Source organism: Canis lupus, chromosome 16 (assembly GCF_011100685.1).
Source record: "Canis lupus familiaris isolate Mischka breed German Shepherd chromosome 16, alternate assembly UU_Cfam_GSD_1.0, whole genome shotgun sequence".
Taxonomy (NCBI): domain Eukaryota; kingdom Metazoa; phylum Chordata; class Mammalia; order Carnivora; family Canidae; genus Canis; species Canis lupus.
Window position 1 is genome coordinate 55,363,233 of NC_049237.1, and position 13,852 is coordinate 55,377,084.

The window sequence follows — 13,852 nt, forward strand, 5'->3', positions numbered from 1 at the left end:
CACACTGATGGTTGAATGGGTACATGATAGCCTAGTTCACAGAGAGTAGCAGTGGCCATATGGTTACTTTTTGCCTGTGGGACAGGTGCTCTGTCCCTATCAAGACTCAGTAGCACATCGGGAGTTGTTCTACAAAAGACGTACATGCTCATAGAGGACAGCATGAGCTTGATCCACAGCCCGAAGTATCCACGTTGTGGGCTCCTCAATGGGGCTCACACTAATTCATCACTGATATCTCCAGAACTAGAACGTGCCGGGTCCTATGGCCCACGTGTCACTGTAGCTCAAACCTTCACCTGGGACCACAGCAGGATCCTTCCTGTTTGGAGCCCCCTTAGAGCAACCACCTTGGGAGTCAACTGCTGTCTGAACTGAAGCGGTATTCTCAGGTGTAGAGCACACTGTGGCCACAGCCTGGCCTACGAGGCACCGGATGAGTCAGGATTCTTTAGAAGGATGGAAATTGGGACAGAATTCCCGCTACTTTGGGAAATCCAAAAAGATCTTACTCGTAAGACCTTAGACTGATTGGGCGGAGCTCACCCATAGTATGAAAGGTCCTCAAAGTTGACTGAACATTTGAGTTCAAATGTTTCTGAACATTAATCTTATCTGAAATATACCCTCGTCAGAGCATCTGGCCTGGGGTTTGACTGGTCAGCTGGTCACTCTAGCCTACCCAGGTTGGCACATGGGATTGACCGTCCCAGGCAGTGTTGAGCCTTCTTTGTGATGGGAGCTGTGTGATCAGTGATTTCTCCCTTAATTTTGATAATGTGTTTCAGCATCTCCCCCCCCCCGAGCTGCATCTAAATATTTCACATAACATGGTGGGACTCTGAACGTGCACGGAGGACATCCCCATCACACGGAACACATCTGTCTCTGCGCGGGTACATGATACATTAGCACGATGCCACCGATTTAGTGGATTAACGTGGTATCAGCAGGATGTTCAGATAATTCAGGCCTCTCTGGAGGATATTATGGCAGAGGGTAGGATATTTAACCCAGCCTTGGGGCCAAGCTCTAAATGTACCCTGTTTTTTCTGTGTGTGTGTGTGTGGGGGGGTTTAATCCATGTGGATATGAACTTGTTCTGATCCCTTTTCTGATTGTCACCAGCTAACCAGTGTTTACCCACTCTGCTAAGGCCACAGCCTCAGGCATGGACACTGATGTCTGATGAAGTGGTGAGAAGCCTCTTTTCACCCTCCATGGCCAACATGGGCTTCGCAGGACACTGACTGGCAACTGAAATGTTGAGATGACGGGCACCACCTCCAGACCCTTTATGTTTGTAAGGGTGGCTCCTAATCCCCAAGAGATGGGGTATTGCCGCTGATGTGAGGTCTTGGCCACATGGGGACGGGGGCAGTTTCAGAGGCTTCCATGTGACCATGTGTATACGACAGCTTCTCAGCCACTAGGTGAGGCCCCGGTATGGGACCGGTGACACATTCAGACATGCCCACTCTACTTACTCATTTAAGAACTGAAGACAGGGGATCCCTGGGTGGCGCAGTGGTTTGGCGCCTGCCTTTGGCCCAGGGCGTGATCCTGGAGACCCGGGATCGAGTCCCACATCGGGCTCCCGGTGCATGGAGCCTGCTTCTCCCTCTGCCTGTGTCTCTGCGCCTCTCTCTCTGTGACTATCATAAATAAATAAAAAATTAAAAAAAAAGAATAAGACAAGGGTGTTTAAAAAAAAAAAGAACTGAAGACATAGCCATGGGGTGGGTCTGTGGACTGAGTGGGCCCGTTACAGACAGATTTAGTCAGAAATTCATTTGTCACCTGGTCCCCGTGTGCTCCCAAGTTAGTCAGGGAGCTTGAAGATGCTTCGAGTCTCTGAACATGGATGCTGGCACAGACCAATGTACTGCCCTAACCAGACACCAAATATTGGACACCCCCTCCCTAGTGTCAGTGACTTTGTCTATACAAATTCTAGACTGTGTTTGTACTGTGAGCGAATTATGAAAATTTGCAGTATACCCAAGCCCCAGTCTCATCATTAAGTAAAAGAAAATATTAGAGCAAGAAAATGGGCAGATTTCTTATGAATCTAACCCTAAGCAATCCGATGATTATTGTCTCCTTTCTTGTAGCTAGATTAATATAAATCGCAGAGAATGCATGTGATAAAGTGTGATATCCCAAGAATTAAGTTGTTATGAGTTGCATTTAACTGGGTGATCCCCCAAAAGACACCGATATCCCTGAAAATATATAAAATGGATGCTTCACATCATCATGGAATGTTGAAGTATTTAAGATCACAGCATTCATGTAAGACAAGATCTGTTCTTGCTAGAAAAAAAAGTGAAGTCTCAGTTCTCTGAATTTCCCAAAGATATGGGACGAATAATACCTCAGATATGCAATTCATTGGCATCAAGTTCTCCAGGTAATTTCTCTGGGATGAAGAGCAAGCATTGTGATAGATGACAGGGGGTCTGTTCACAAACATTTGTGTATCATTTTTTCCCCAGAAACTAGCAGTTATGTCCCCTAACAAAGAAAAGAACAGAGATGTAAAATATATTCCTATTGGATAGGCACTGTGTGTGTGTTGGGAAGATGGGAGCGTAGAATGCTGTTCCAGAAAAGATTCCTTCAAACTACATTACAAAAATCAAAATGGCTTGTAAAGCTTGAAAACCTTTGTCTCCTACGTTTATGGGTAGAGAATTTACGAGTTTTAACACAAAACCTCACAACCCGCCGTAAGTGTGCTGTCCTTCCAAAGTGCCTTATTTAACGGCAGATTCCAGGGAGCACTGGCATTTACTCTAGAAAGCACTTCCTGCTCTTTTTCTCCCTCGGATAGATCCAGAAACAAAACTACTTTAAGAAATGAAGTCACAATTCCGTGATATTTAGGAAAAATGGCTTACATAAAAGCATCCAAAATAATACTCCTTTTGTTCAAAATTTAGGAGGTAAATCATCAAGAATTAATATTAAAATAGTGTTATGTATGTTGTGAAATGTAAGGTTTTCTGGGAAATGACACCTGCCATTTTGCCAGGCACCCCCAAGTATTTCACTGGAAACAGATGAGGAATGGTTGGGTCATCCAGCTCCTTAGTGTGATGTGTGACTTACAAACAGAAAAACACAGAGCGTAGAGTTTTAGATGTGTGCCTCGGGGCTTTCTTACAAGAACCCCTGAGGGATCCCTGGGTGGCGCAGCGGTTTGGCGCCTGCCTTTGGCCTAGGGCGCGATCCTGGAGACCCAGGATCGATTCCCACGTCGGGCTCCCGGTGCATGGAGCCTGCTTCTCTCTGCCTGTGTCTCTGCCTCTCTTTCTCTCTCTGTGACTATCATAAATAAATAAATAAAAAAAAAATAAAAAATAAAAAAAAAGAACCCCTGAGCCAGTGACAAGCATTAAGAACATTATAGATCTACCTTTGGATATAGAGTGAAAGGCAGGCAGCATTGTACAGGGGACTTGAGGCAATATTTTTAAACCTAGGATTTTCTAGTTTTTCTTGAATATGGCTCCCAAAGGAAAATGTACATGTCAAAACAAAGCAGGTGCAAGCAAAAGAATTCTCACAGAGAGAGATGCAATTGCAAGGGGATTCGACATCGCCTCCAGGCATGTTTGCAATAAGAGTATTGAAAGAAACATGGCAAGAAATATTTGATGCTGCTCAAGGGACAATAAAAGACCTGGAAACTTGCCTTCATTCAGTGGAGGGGAGTGAAAAGTGGGCACATGTCTACTTGCTTCTATAAATCTTCATACAGTGTTACGTAAATATTACACAATCCCAGAAAGAATACAGGTGGGCCATGTGGGAACATGCGTTCCCACGGCCTGGGAAGGGGCCAAGGTCCAGAAGCCCGCCGGTGCTGATGGTCATGCGACGGGGACTGTCAAGCAGCCAAGTCTTTAGCACTGATACACACGCCCAATTGTTCGGAATTGTATTTTCCAGATTTAAACCTTGAGAAATGCATTCACAGAAAAGTGCTATATATGAAGAAGTCAAGGAATATATATATATATATATATTTTTTTTTTTTTTTTGTCAGTAGATCATGTAGTTCTGCACAACATTCCCTGGGTTCAACAAATATCAACTCATGAAACACACTACCATATTTTTAAAAGAACACACTAAAGTTGATAATTCGTGCTCACATGGGATATAGATACCAATCCCAGATGTGATATGCCCAAGAAAAAAAAGGGATATAGAGAGGGAGCATGAATTTCTGCCTCAAGCGCCCCGAGCCACATCACTTACTAGCAACACAGTCTTGAGAAAGCCATGTAGACTCTTTCTCTTCAACTATTAAATTGAGATATCACCACTTGCTTTACAGCGTTGTTGCAAGATTTCATGCAATCATGCCTGTAAATTGCACAGTGCTGGGCGCATGTGGGGAGATGGGCACAAAAATACATTTGTATTCTTCCTGTGTCAGGTTCTGTGGCCAACGTCAGGGTACCCAACCCCTGGTTTGCTTAAAGTAAAATTCTTTGCAGTGCCTAAGTCTTTTAATTTCTTCAAAAAACCATGATCAAATTCAAATGTGGATTTTTAGGCTACGAGTAGATTATGAATCCAATGCCTGAGAGAATGTAATTATTTCAGAAGAATAAGACACTGCTTTATGAAAGCATTCTAAAAAGTGCTCCAGACATGGAAGAAATTGCACTTAAAATGGATTCTTGTCCTTGTTATTTAATGCACTGGTGATGACAGGTGTGCTTTGGGAGTTAGATGTTTAATTGGGTCACTGATTCACACCATGGTAATAAAAAAAAGTAGATCTTTTTAGTTTCATACTGAGAATAATGATTTCCTTATCTTACCCAGTTAGATTCAACATATCGTGCAGTCAGCTTGTCAATTATAATGATTGTGTGTATTGGAAAATGAGAGACCCTTCAGGGCATTTTTGATGGTGTAAAAATTGAACTTTATTTTATTTGCTTATTATCTGACTCTCTGACTAGTATGTGAGATCCATGAGGCTGTGACCCTTATCTGTTTTGTTTGCTTAAACGGTGCCTGGTACATAATAAATATGCAATCAATTTATTTTGAAAGATTTGAATGAATGAAGGCTTTCACCTGGAAAGTGAATGGAATATTTGATCTTCGAGAGTGACTATCCTTGAGGCATGCATTAGACAAAGGTTATAAAAAAGAGGGGAGAAAAGACCCATCCATGAGTGTTCCCCCAAACGTTCCTGACTTACCATTTGAGAATTTATTTTCCTCTGTGCATAGATTTGTTCTAGGCCATTCTGGGGCTACTATTTTGCTTATGTGATAAAGATCCTCTTCTTTGGTGATGGGTTAACAGTAGCATTTCCCTCGAGGCTGCTACACTTCCCTTTCTTTTTATAATAGGAGAAGCAAGTGTTTGCAGAAGGAACCCATCTCTAGTGAATTTAGGTAAAGATACAAATATGAAAGCTGTGAATGCAGATTCTAGTTTTACCAAAAAGTCTGAACAGAATAGAGAATCCAGAAGTGGACCCTCAACTTTATGGTAAACTAATATTCGACAAAGCAGGGAAGACTATCCACTGGAAAAAAGACAGTCTCTTCAATAAATGGTGCTGGGAAAATTGGACATCCACATGCAGAAGAATGAAACTAGACCACTCTCTTGCACCATACACAAGGATAAACTCAAAATGGATGAAAGATCTAAATGTGAGACAAGATTCCATCAAAAATCCTAGAGGAGAACACAGGCAACACCCTTTTTGAACTTGGCCAAAGCAAATTCTTGCAAGATACATCCATGAAGGCAAGAGAAACAAAAGCAAAAATGAACTATTGGGACTTCATGGAGATAAGAAGCTTCTGCACAGCAAAGGAAACAGTCGACAAAACTAAAAGACAACCTATAGAATGGGAGAAGATATTTGCAAATGACGTATCAGATAAAGGGCTAGTATCCAAGATCTATAAAGAACTTATTAAACTCAACAGCAAAGAAACAAACAATCCAATCATGAAATGGGCAAAAGACATGAAGAGAAATCTCACAGAGGAAGACATAGACATGGCCAACACGCACATGAGACAATGCTCCGCATCACTTGCCATCAGGGAAATACAAATCAAAACCACCATGAGATCCCACCTCACACCAGTGAGAATGGGGAAAATTAACAAGGCAGGAAACCACAAATCTTGATTCTATATACTGTAAATCCCTCCACTTCCCCTGGAACTTTCCAGTGCTGCTTGGTCAATAACTGGCTTTTCCCCTTACCTTCTAGCAATTCTTCTGGGGGAGGGTCCTGCTGTGCTGATTCTCAGGTGTGTGTACCTGGGGAGCTGCCCCGCCTTCTGCCAGGTGTACGGCTCAGTGGGAGTTTATCCTGTGAGCCCCCTGCTCAGTCCCAGGTACAGGGTGACACCAGGAGGGACAACAACAGTGCAGGCAGCCAGCTGTGCAGCCCTGGAGTCAGCTCCCGCAGTAACTACAACAGCCCCCAGTGTGCAGGGCCTGGGTGCTCCAGGGCGGGGCTGCTGACCTGCACAGCTCTGGGCCTGGCAGCAGGAGTGACCTGGCTGTCCTGGGTCCTCCCGGCCTCTGCCTGTCCCGGGGGAGCAACGGATCCTCGGCTGTGTCCCTCGGCGCCCTGGGCCAGGGGGCTTGCAACACTGTGAATGGACCTAAAGTACCACGATGTGAAATTCAGAAGCATCAGAGTAAATTTTGTACCAGGTTAACTTAACCCTTATTACAAATAAAATATATAAGCCCTTACAAAAGGTTTACGAAAATCATAAAATAGAGTAACAATGCAATGACAGGGAGGGGAAGGCTCCATTGGGCTATAGCCACCACGAGCCCCGCGGCAGGAGCTGGGGCGGGCTCCCGAGGTGACCAGGGGGCTGCTCAGGGGTCGAAGCAGGTTGTTCCGGAGGCAGGTGGTGGCTCTGACACTCTGGGGACCCCAATTGCAGGCTCCTGGGCCTACTCCTCTGGGGTGGCCGCGGGTGCAGGTGGCTCTTCCTCATCGGGGCAGGGAACCATAGGTTCGACCAGCATCTGCACTACCTTAAACTCAGGAGCCAGCATCTCGGCTTTGACCAAGTCCTCAGCTCCAGCAGCCAGGACCAGCTCCATCACCCTGAAGCTTCAGCAGGCCCCACAGTCGGAGCTGGGGCGGGCTCCCGAGGTGGTTCACAGGGTTGCTTCGGTCCTATGGCTGGTTGCTCCATCGAGTTAGGAGGCTGCTCGGGCACATCCATGACCTCGAGAGCAGGGGTGGCACCTGCTCCTCCTCCAGGCTCGCAGGGGTGCAGGGGGCTCCTGCAGGCGGAGCAGTGAACTAGACCAGTGACGACTTTGCCTCCCCAGTGGGTGCCTCAGCGCAGGCCAAGCCCTCAGCCCCAGCAGCCAGGATGGCCTCGATCCCTTCAGGCCCCGACGGGGCAGTAGGCCCCACGGTCAGAGCTGGGGCACACTCCAGAGCGGGTTCAGGGTGTTTTGCTCGGTCCAAAGCTGTAGCTCCAAGAAGACAAAGTATCACCATCAGGGCAGACTGTCCACGTTCCTCCCAAATCAAGGCCACTCTTCCCACTGCTCCACATGTGTGGGGGCAAGAGCCCTGGGAGGTGTCCCCAGCCCACAGCCCGTGGGGTGGGGTGTGAGCCCACCCCCTGCTCCCGGCCCAGCTGCATAGAGGCTGGATCCGCCGGGCACCCCCTGTCCCCGCTCGGCCACCCCCTCTGGCTCCGCTGCTGGAGGCGTCTGAATTGCTGGAGGTAACGCCGGGCATGGAGTTCCACGTCCGAGCCTGGCATGCGCTGCCTCATGAATTCCAGAATCATCCTCAGGGAGGGAAATTCTGGGAGCTGACAAAATTCATCCCGAAAATAATCCAGCCATATTTCCAGCATGCAGGAGATGGCCCTGGGGAGGGACAGGAGGGCACAGGTGTCAGAAGACAGGGCACCATCACTCACAGGTGTCCTGAGGAAGCCCTGCAGGACCCAGGGACCCGCATCCCTTGCAGGATGTTGGAGGCAAGTCCTGATCCTCGTCCCCTTGCCACCTGGCGGACCTGCCTGCCACAGGCCTGCTCCCCGAGGAGGGGCTGGGATGCAGGCTCTGTGCGGGGAGCCCAGGCCCAGCGGGGTGACCTTCACCATCTCTCCTGGAGAAGCGGGGCTCCCTCCTCAGCCTGGTCCCTGCCCACCTGCCCCTTGAGTCCACAGGCAGGCGTACGGGGACGGGGGGCATCTGGCCTGTCATTGCCCTCACTGCACACACTGTCTTCTGGGTAGGTCCAAGCCAGGAGGGCTCGGGCTCTGTGTCCTGCCAGGGCTTGCCAGGAACTGCCCAGGACCGCCAACTTCCCTCCTGTGGCTCTGGGCTGCCTCACCTCCCGAGGGGGCCCTGGGGGTGTCCTTCCACTGACTCTAATCTCCCATCTCCCACGGGGTGGGGGGCCGCCTGGTCCGGGAGCCCCCACCAGCCCTCCTGAGCACCTGCTGTGCCCCCGGGTCCAGGTGCTACCAGATTGGGGAGTGCAATGCTTCCCACCCCCTCTGCTCTGGCCCCAGGTGTGGGGCAGAGAGAGGGTTGGGGGGCATGGAGAAGGACTCCTTAGGGGTCCCAATGCCTCCCACCAAGCCCGAATCCCATCCACCGCTCTCCTGTGCTCTTTTCCAGAAGGGGCCTTAGACCTTTACCCTGTCACGGGAATTGCAGATGTGTGGGGTGAGGGTGCAGCCTCCCCACCCCACAGCCCCCTCGCTGCCCTCCTGGAGAGGGAAGGCCCTCCTGCAGGAGCCGGAGTCACTCACATTTTCCAGCGCTGCAGGACCATGTCATTGTTACCCCACGCATCTACGATGCACCCATACCTAGAGGAGGGCGGGGGCATCCCATGAATTGTGCTGGGGACGTGACTTCTCATCATGGGGGCTGTCACCCTCTGACCCCGACTAGGCTGGAGCCCCGGGAGCCGTCACCTCTGTTCGTGGGGCCACGGGCAGCTCCCAGAGAATCGCCCGCACCTACTGGGGACTCCTGAAGGCTTGAGCATGAAAGGGCTCCAGCCAGGCCCATGGCCCATATCCTAGTGGGCCTGAGGCACCCCGGGGTCCCCCGGTCTGGTTGCCCCAGGACACAGACCCCCGATGGACTCTCAAACCTCCCTTTCAATGGAAAACAGGCCAGCTCAGGCCCCTGGTGATGGGTGGAGGAGGCACAAGTCTCCTCACAAGTGAGGAGGATGGCTGCTGAGCACAGGCACAGCCCCTCTGGCCGACCCGCCACAGGCCAGGCCCCAGGGCTGCCCTCCAGGACCTGCTAGGCCCTGGGTTACCCTGCTCCAGGTGGGGGAGCAGCCGAGGCCGGGAAGCTCACACCATCCCCAGCCTCCCCACCAGCAGGTGGCCCAGCCCTGGGCTGCGGAGGGGCAGGTGCTCACTCAGTGGACAGCAGGTCCAGCACCTCGTCCGTGGTGGCGAATCCACGATAGTCGTCTAAGAAGCTGCAAATGGAGATGACATCTCTGCCCTGCAAGGCGAGCAGCAGTTGTCGGACTTGTGCTCCAGCAACTCCGTCCGGCTGGACTTCATCAGGGCGATCAGATGCCCATTCCCGGCCAAGGCCCCTGCACCCTGAGGTGGACGAGGGGACATGCATCCTGCAGGGAGCCGCCGCGAGGCCTGAGAATCTATTTGCAGAAGATAAAATTGACATTCTACATGGAAGAGTAGCCTTTGTCATAGTGCATGGATTTCCCTAAGGAAAGTACAAGGTGTGTTTTGGGGGTGGGTGCATGGCTCCAGGAGCATGAGAGGCAGCACACTGTAGACCCGGGAATTTCCACACAATGCAGCTGAGCAATGGCTGATTCCCCACATGAGTCCAGGAGGGGCCATGTCCTGAGGTCTTCAGTCACCCCGTCAGGTGGCAGTGGGGTGGAGGACAATGTCTGAGGCCAGGAGCTGCCTCATTCACTATCAGTGTCTTCTGAGGATGAGGACACCTGTAGGTCACTGTGGAGGACACTCCAGGGGCCACAGACACAGGCTCCGTTCCAACAGGTGGGTGGCAGGAGGGCCCTGAGCAGGTCCTGGCTTCTCAGGAGGAAGGATGAGGGAGCTGCGAGGAACCGGGGAGCTCCAGCAGCTTCTGTCCAATCTGGTGAAGAACATTCTCAGGGGCTGAGTGGGGGCCCGCGCAGAGGCGGCCGAGGGGGCTCGGTGCATGGCTTGCAGCATCTCCAGGGACGTGTGGCAGGTGTGGGGCTGGGGGCTCTTGCTTGGCCAGAGGGCAGGTGTCTTCCTGGGCTGCGGGGGCCCGGCTGTGCATCCACAGGCGTGACTGCTTCCTGGAGGACACAGATTCCCTGAATTCCCCACAGGGCTCCCTGGATCTCCTGCGGGTGTGCTAGCTGGGGCTCACCGCGCTTTCTTTTGGGGTTCTGGGTCCTGTCTAGGGGCATCTGGGGCACATTTCTTGCCTGGAGTATGGAGGGGCATTTGGGAATTGTCTGCCAATTCGTTCCTGACAGCGGACGGGTGTTCTCCTCAGGATACTTGGGTGGTGCCTGGTGTGTCCTAACCCCATGGCCCTGGCGCCAGCCTGGAAGCCCCTCGAGGGAGACTCTGCTGCACATCCAGGCTGTCAGCCCTGACACAGGGTTGGCGAGCTGGCTGTGGGGTGTCAGCGATCGGCACTTCCTGGGCACCAGGAGGTCCACCAGGTGGGCTGAGGCTAACTTTAGGGCTACTCAGAGGAGATGTGGAATGGGACTGGACAGTCTCATCAGGGGTCTCAGTATGTGTCTTCAATTGGCAGGTTAGGCTCAGGGATTAAACTTTCAGGTAAAAATGGAGATATCATATAGAACATCCTACACAAGCTTTTTATTGAACCTCCATGGGTACAGAATCAATATCCTAAAACATGGTGGCTTCAGAGATGACACTTTATTCTCTTAGTGTCCAGGGATGAACAAGTGAACATCAAGAATTCACCAGGGCCCCAGGCTTGTGAAGCCCAGTCACTGACCAAGGCCTGTCAAATGTTCCTGTTCTCGTGGCCTCTGGTCAGGTAAAGAAGACAAATAGACTTAGGTTTCACCTTCCTAGACTTATACGAGTTCTATAATTCATTATTCTTCACTATTCTATCCTGCACAAAGATGCCTCCTTTCCAATGCAAAGGATCATGGTCACAAGTAGGAATGAATTGTCGTGACGACTCAAAAATGTTTCAGCAGACACTACCAATTCTGTGGGCGGAAGAAGCCATAATGACACTTTCAAACCACAAGCTAACCAGGTGCCCTCCTACCTGCATCTACACCTGCCAAGCCCACAATGTGGAAAAAGGCACAAGCCTACAACATATTCCAACTGAATCAAGAGAATATAAAGGATATTGGGGTGGAATTCCCTGAGGAACAGTTAAAATGAGGCATATAAACACTGGATTAAGGATAGAGACTCTTGTAGGAAAGGGAGTTTCAAAGGAATGTTTCCCAAAGCATAAAACCCAGCCAGAGAATTTTTCTTGTGGTGGACCCGGGCCACACCTAGACAGAAACTGGTATTCATCAAAACCTTCACAATCTTTGTAGATTGGGATCATAGTCCAGAGAGATGGAAGTGTAGAAGCCAATCAATGGATGCCATATTCCCAAATAATTGGTTACAGCTACAAACATTCTGGCTGCTGAGGAGAACGAGTTCCTATGTGATACCTGCTCCTTTGGGAGAGTGATCTTCCCTGTCCTAGAGCACTGACGACTAACACTCCTTGGCTCGCTTGAGGTTACTGAGGAAGAAAAAAGGACATTCATAGAGATATCCATTGAACATAGAAACTGATCAAATTCGGTTCAGAAATGAGCAGGGGCAGTTAGGGAGGTTGAGAAAGACCTGAAGGTGCTGTCTGATGAGAGAGTCAAGATTAGGACCTGGGCTGGCCTGAAAGGTCTCTATGAGAAAGGGACCACACCCAAATCCCTTAATCCAATCAAGCAATTATAGCCGATTGGAAGATCTTGCTCTTTATGATATTTCAGTTTTTAACTGAAAGTTAGTTGACAAAATGGATATAACATCTTGAATAACCTCAAACCCTGACCCCATTTTTAATACCATTAGGTCTAAATTCAGCAGAAGTGTTGGTAAAATACCAATAGTTCAGGAAACATGAGTCCTGAGGCTAATTCCCATGCTAAAATGTACCAATATAATTTCACTTGCAGAAATTCCAATCTCCACCAAATCCACATGGACTCACACCTCCATTCACAGAGACACACACACAGGCACACACACGGAGTCATAGAAATCGCTCTCATGAGGACATTAGCCTGTTGAAGCTGCTGATTGGCTCAATCCCTGCAGCAGCTAAGAGGATTAGGTGGATGTCTTTCAAGTGGCTGAAATGTCACGTGACCTTGGGGCAGTATAAAAGTCCGGGAGCAACGGAAGTGGCCATTCCTGACCATCCCTCTCTCCCACGGGACACCCAGTCTCCTGCAGCGGAGTCTGTCCAGGACCTTTCTCAGCCTCTCCTGATGGGCGTGAGGACCACAAGTGCACTTCAGGTGAGTTTTCGGGCCACTGGTCCGACCTTCCCTGACAGAGCAATGGGACAGTGAGGAAATGATGGAGGGATTGGCCCTTCCTCCACGGGTTAAGGACTCTTTCTGGTCTAACATGTTCTGAGGACAGAGACTGAGCCAAGGCATGGCTGTGAATGCCCTGGACACCCGGAGGTTCCAATGCCAGTGGAATGGGGCCTCAGGTGTCACATTGGTGTGGGGTGGTGGACGAGCAGGGACAGAAGGCCTGTAAATGTCTCACTGGGCCCTGCAGACCTAGAGAAGACACAGGATCAGGGCGCCTGGGCAGCTCCGTTTTTTCAGGGACTGACTTGGGTCGGGTTGTGATCTCAGGCTCTGGAGATGGATCCAGGCCCTCACTGGGTTTCTGATAACTGAGTGCTTCTCCCTCTGTCCTTCCTACAGCTCAGGTGATCACTCTCCCTCATACACACACACACACACACACTCACTGTCCCATAAATAATTGACCTTTTTTTCAATAGAAGAATTACCTGGTTCCCAAGGTGAAAAGAAATTCACCTCCCAAACCTTCAATGGCAGTTAATTGGGGGCACTGCCACGAACACATGGAATGGAAGTGTTCAGATGGGCAGCTTCCCATCGAGTAGAGAAGAATGTGTTTTCCCAATGAATTTGGACTTAACTATGGCTTCCTCTGGAGTCACAAGGGGCATTCAGATATGAGAGGGAAGCCCACTTTCCTGACGCTTTTGCCCTTTGCGTGTTCCATGGTGCATCCCACTGGACCTCAATCGGGAGAGGTCCCGTCCCTGGTTTTGTTCCCACAGGGGATTTGGAGAGACTTAATGATAGTGTCAACAAGAGTCCTTCCTTAAGGGCGGCCTTCCTCAGAGCGGGGATGTGGCTTGGCCAGGAGAGCGTAGGCAGGAAGGAGGAAAGAGAAGTGACAGGGGGAAATGTGTTTGGCACCACTGTCCTGAAGCTCACTAAGGCCTCTTGGGAAGATGGTACAGTGAGGACGCCTAGGTCAGGTGAATAGGACTCTCTTGTTTCTTTTCCCTCAGGCTACCCGAAACCCATCCCTGAAGCAGACTGACTTGTCCCTCCAGAAGGTGGGACTGATGGCGGCTGGTCATGCCCACCTTGGGCCCGACAGTCCCTTGAGACCCCAGAAAGGCAAGAGGCCACAGATAGCAGGACTGGCCCTCAGAGTTCCCAGTCCAGAGGAGGAGGATCCCAGGGTGAGTGGGGAGGCTGGCATGGGTTTTGAAGCAGGAGCTCTGCCAGGA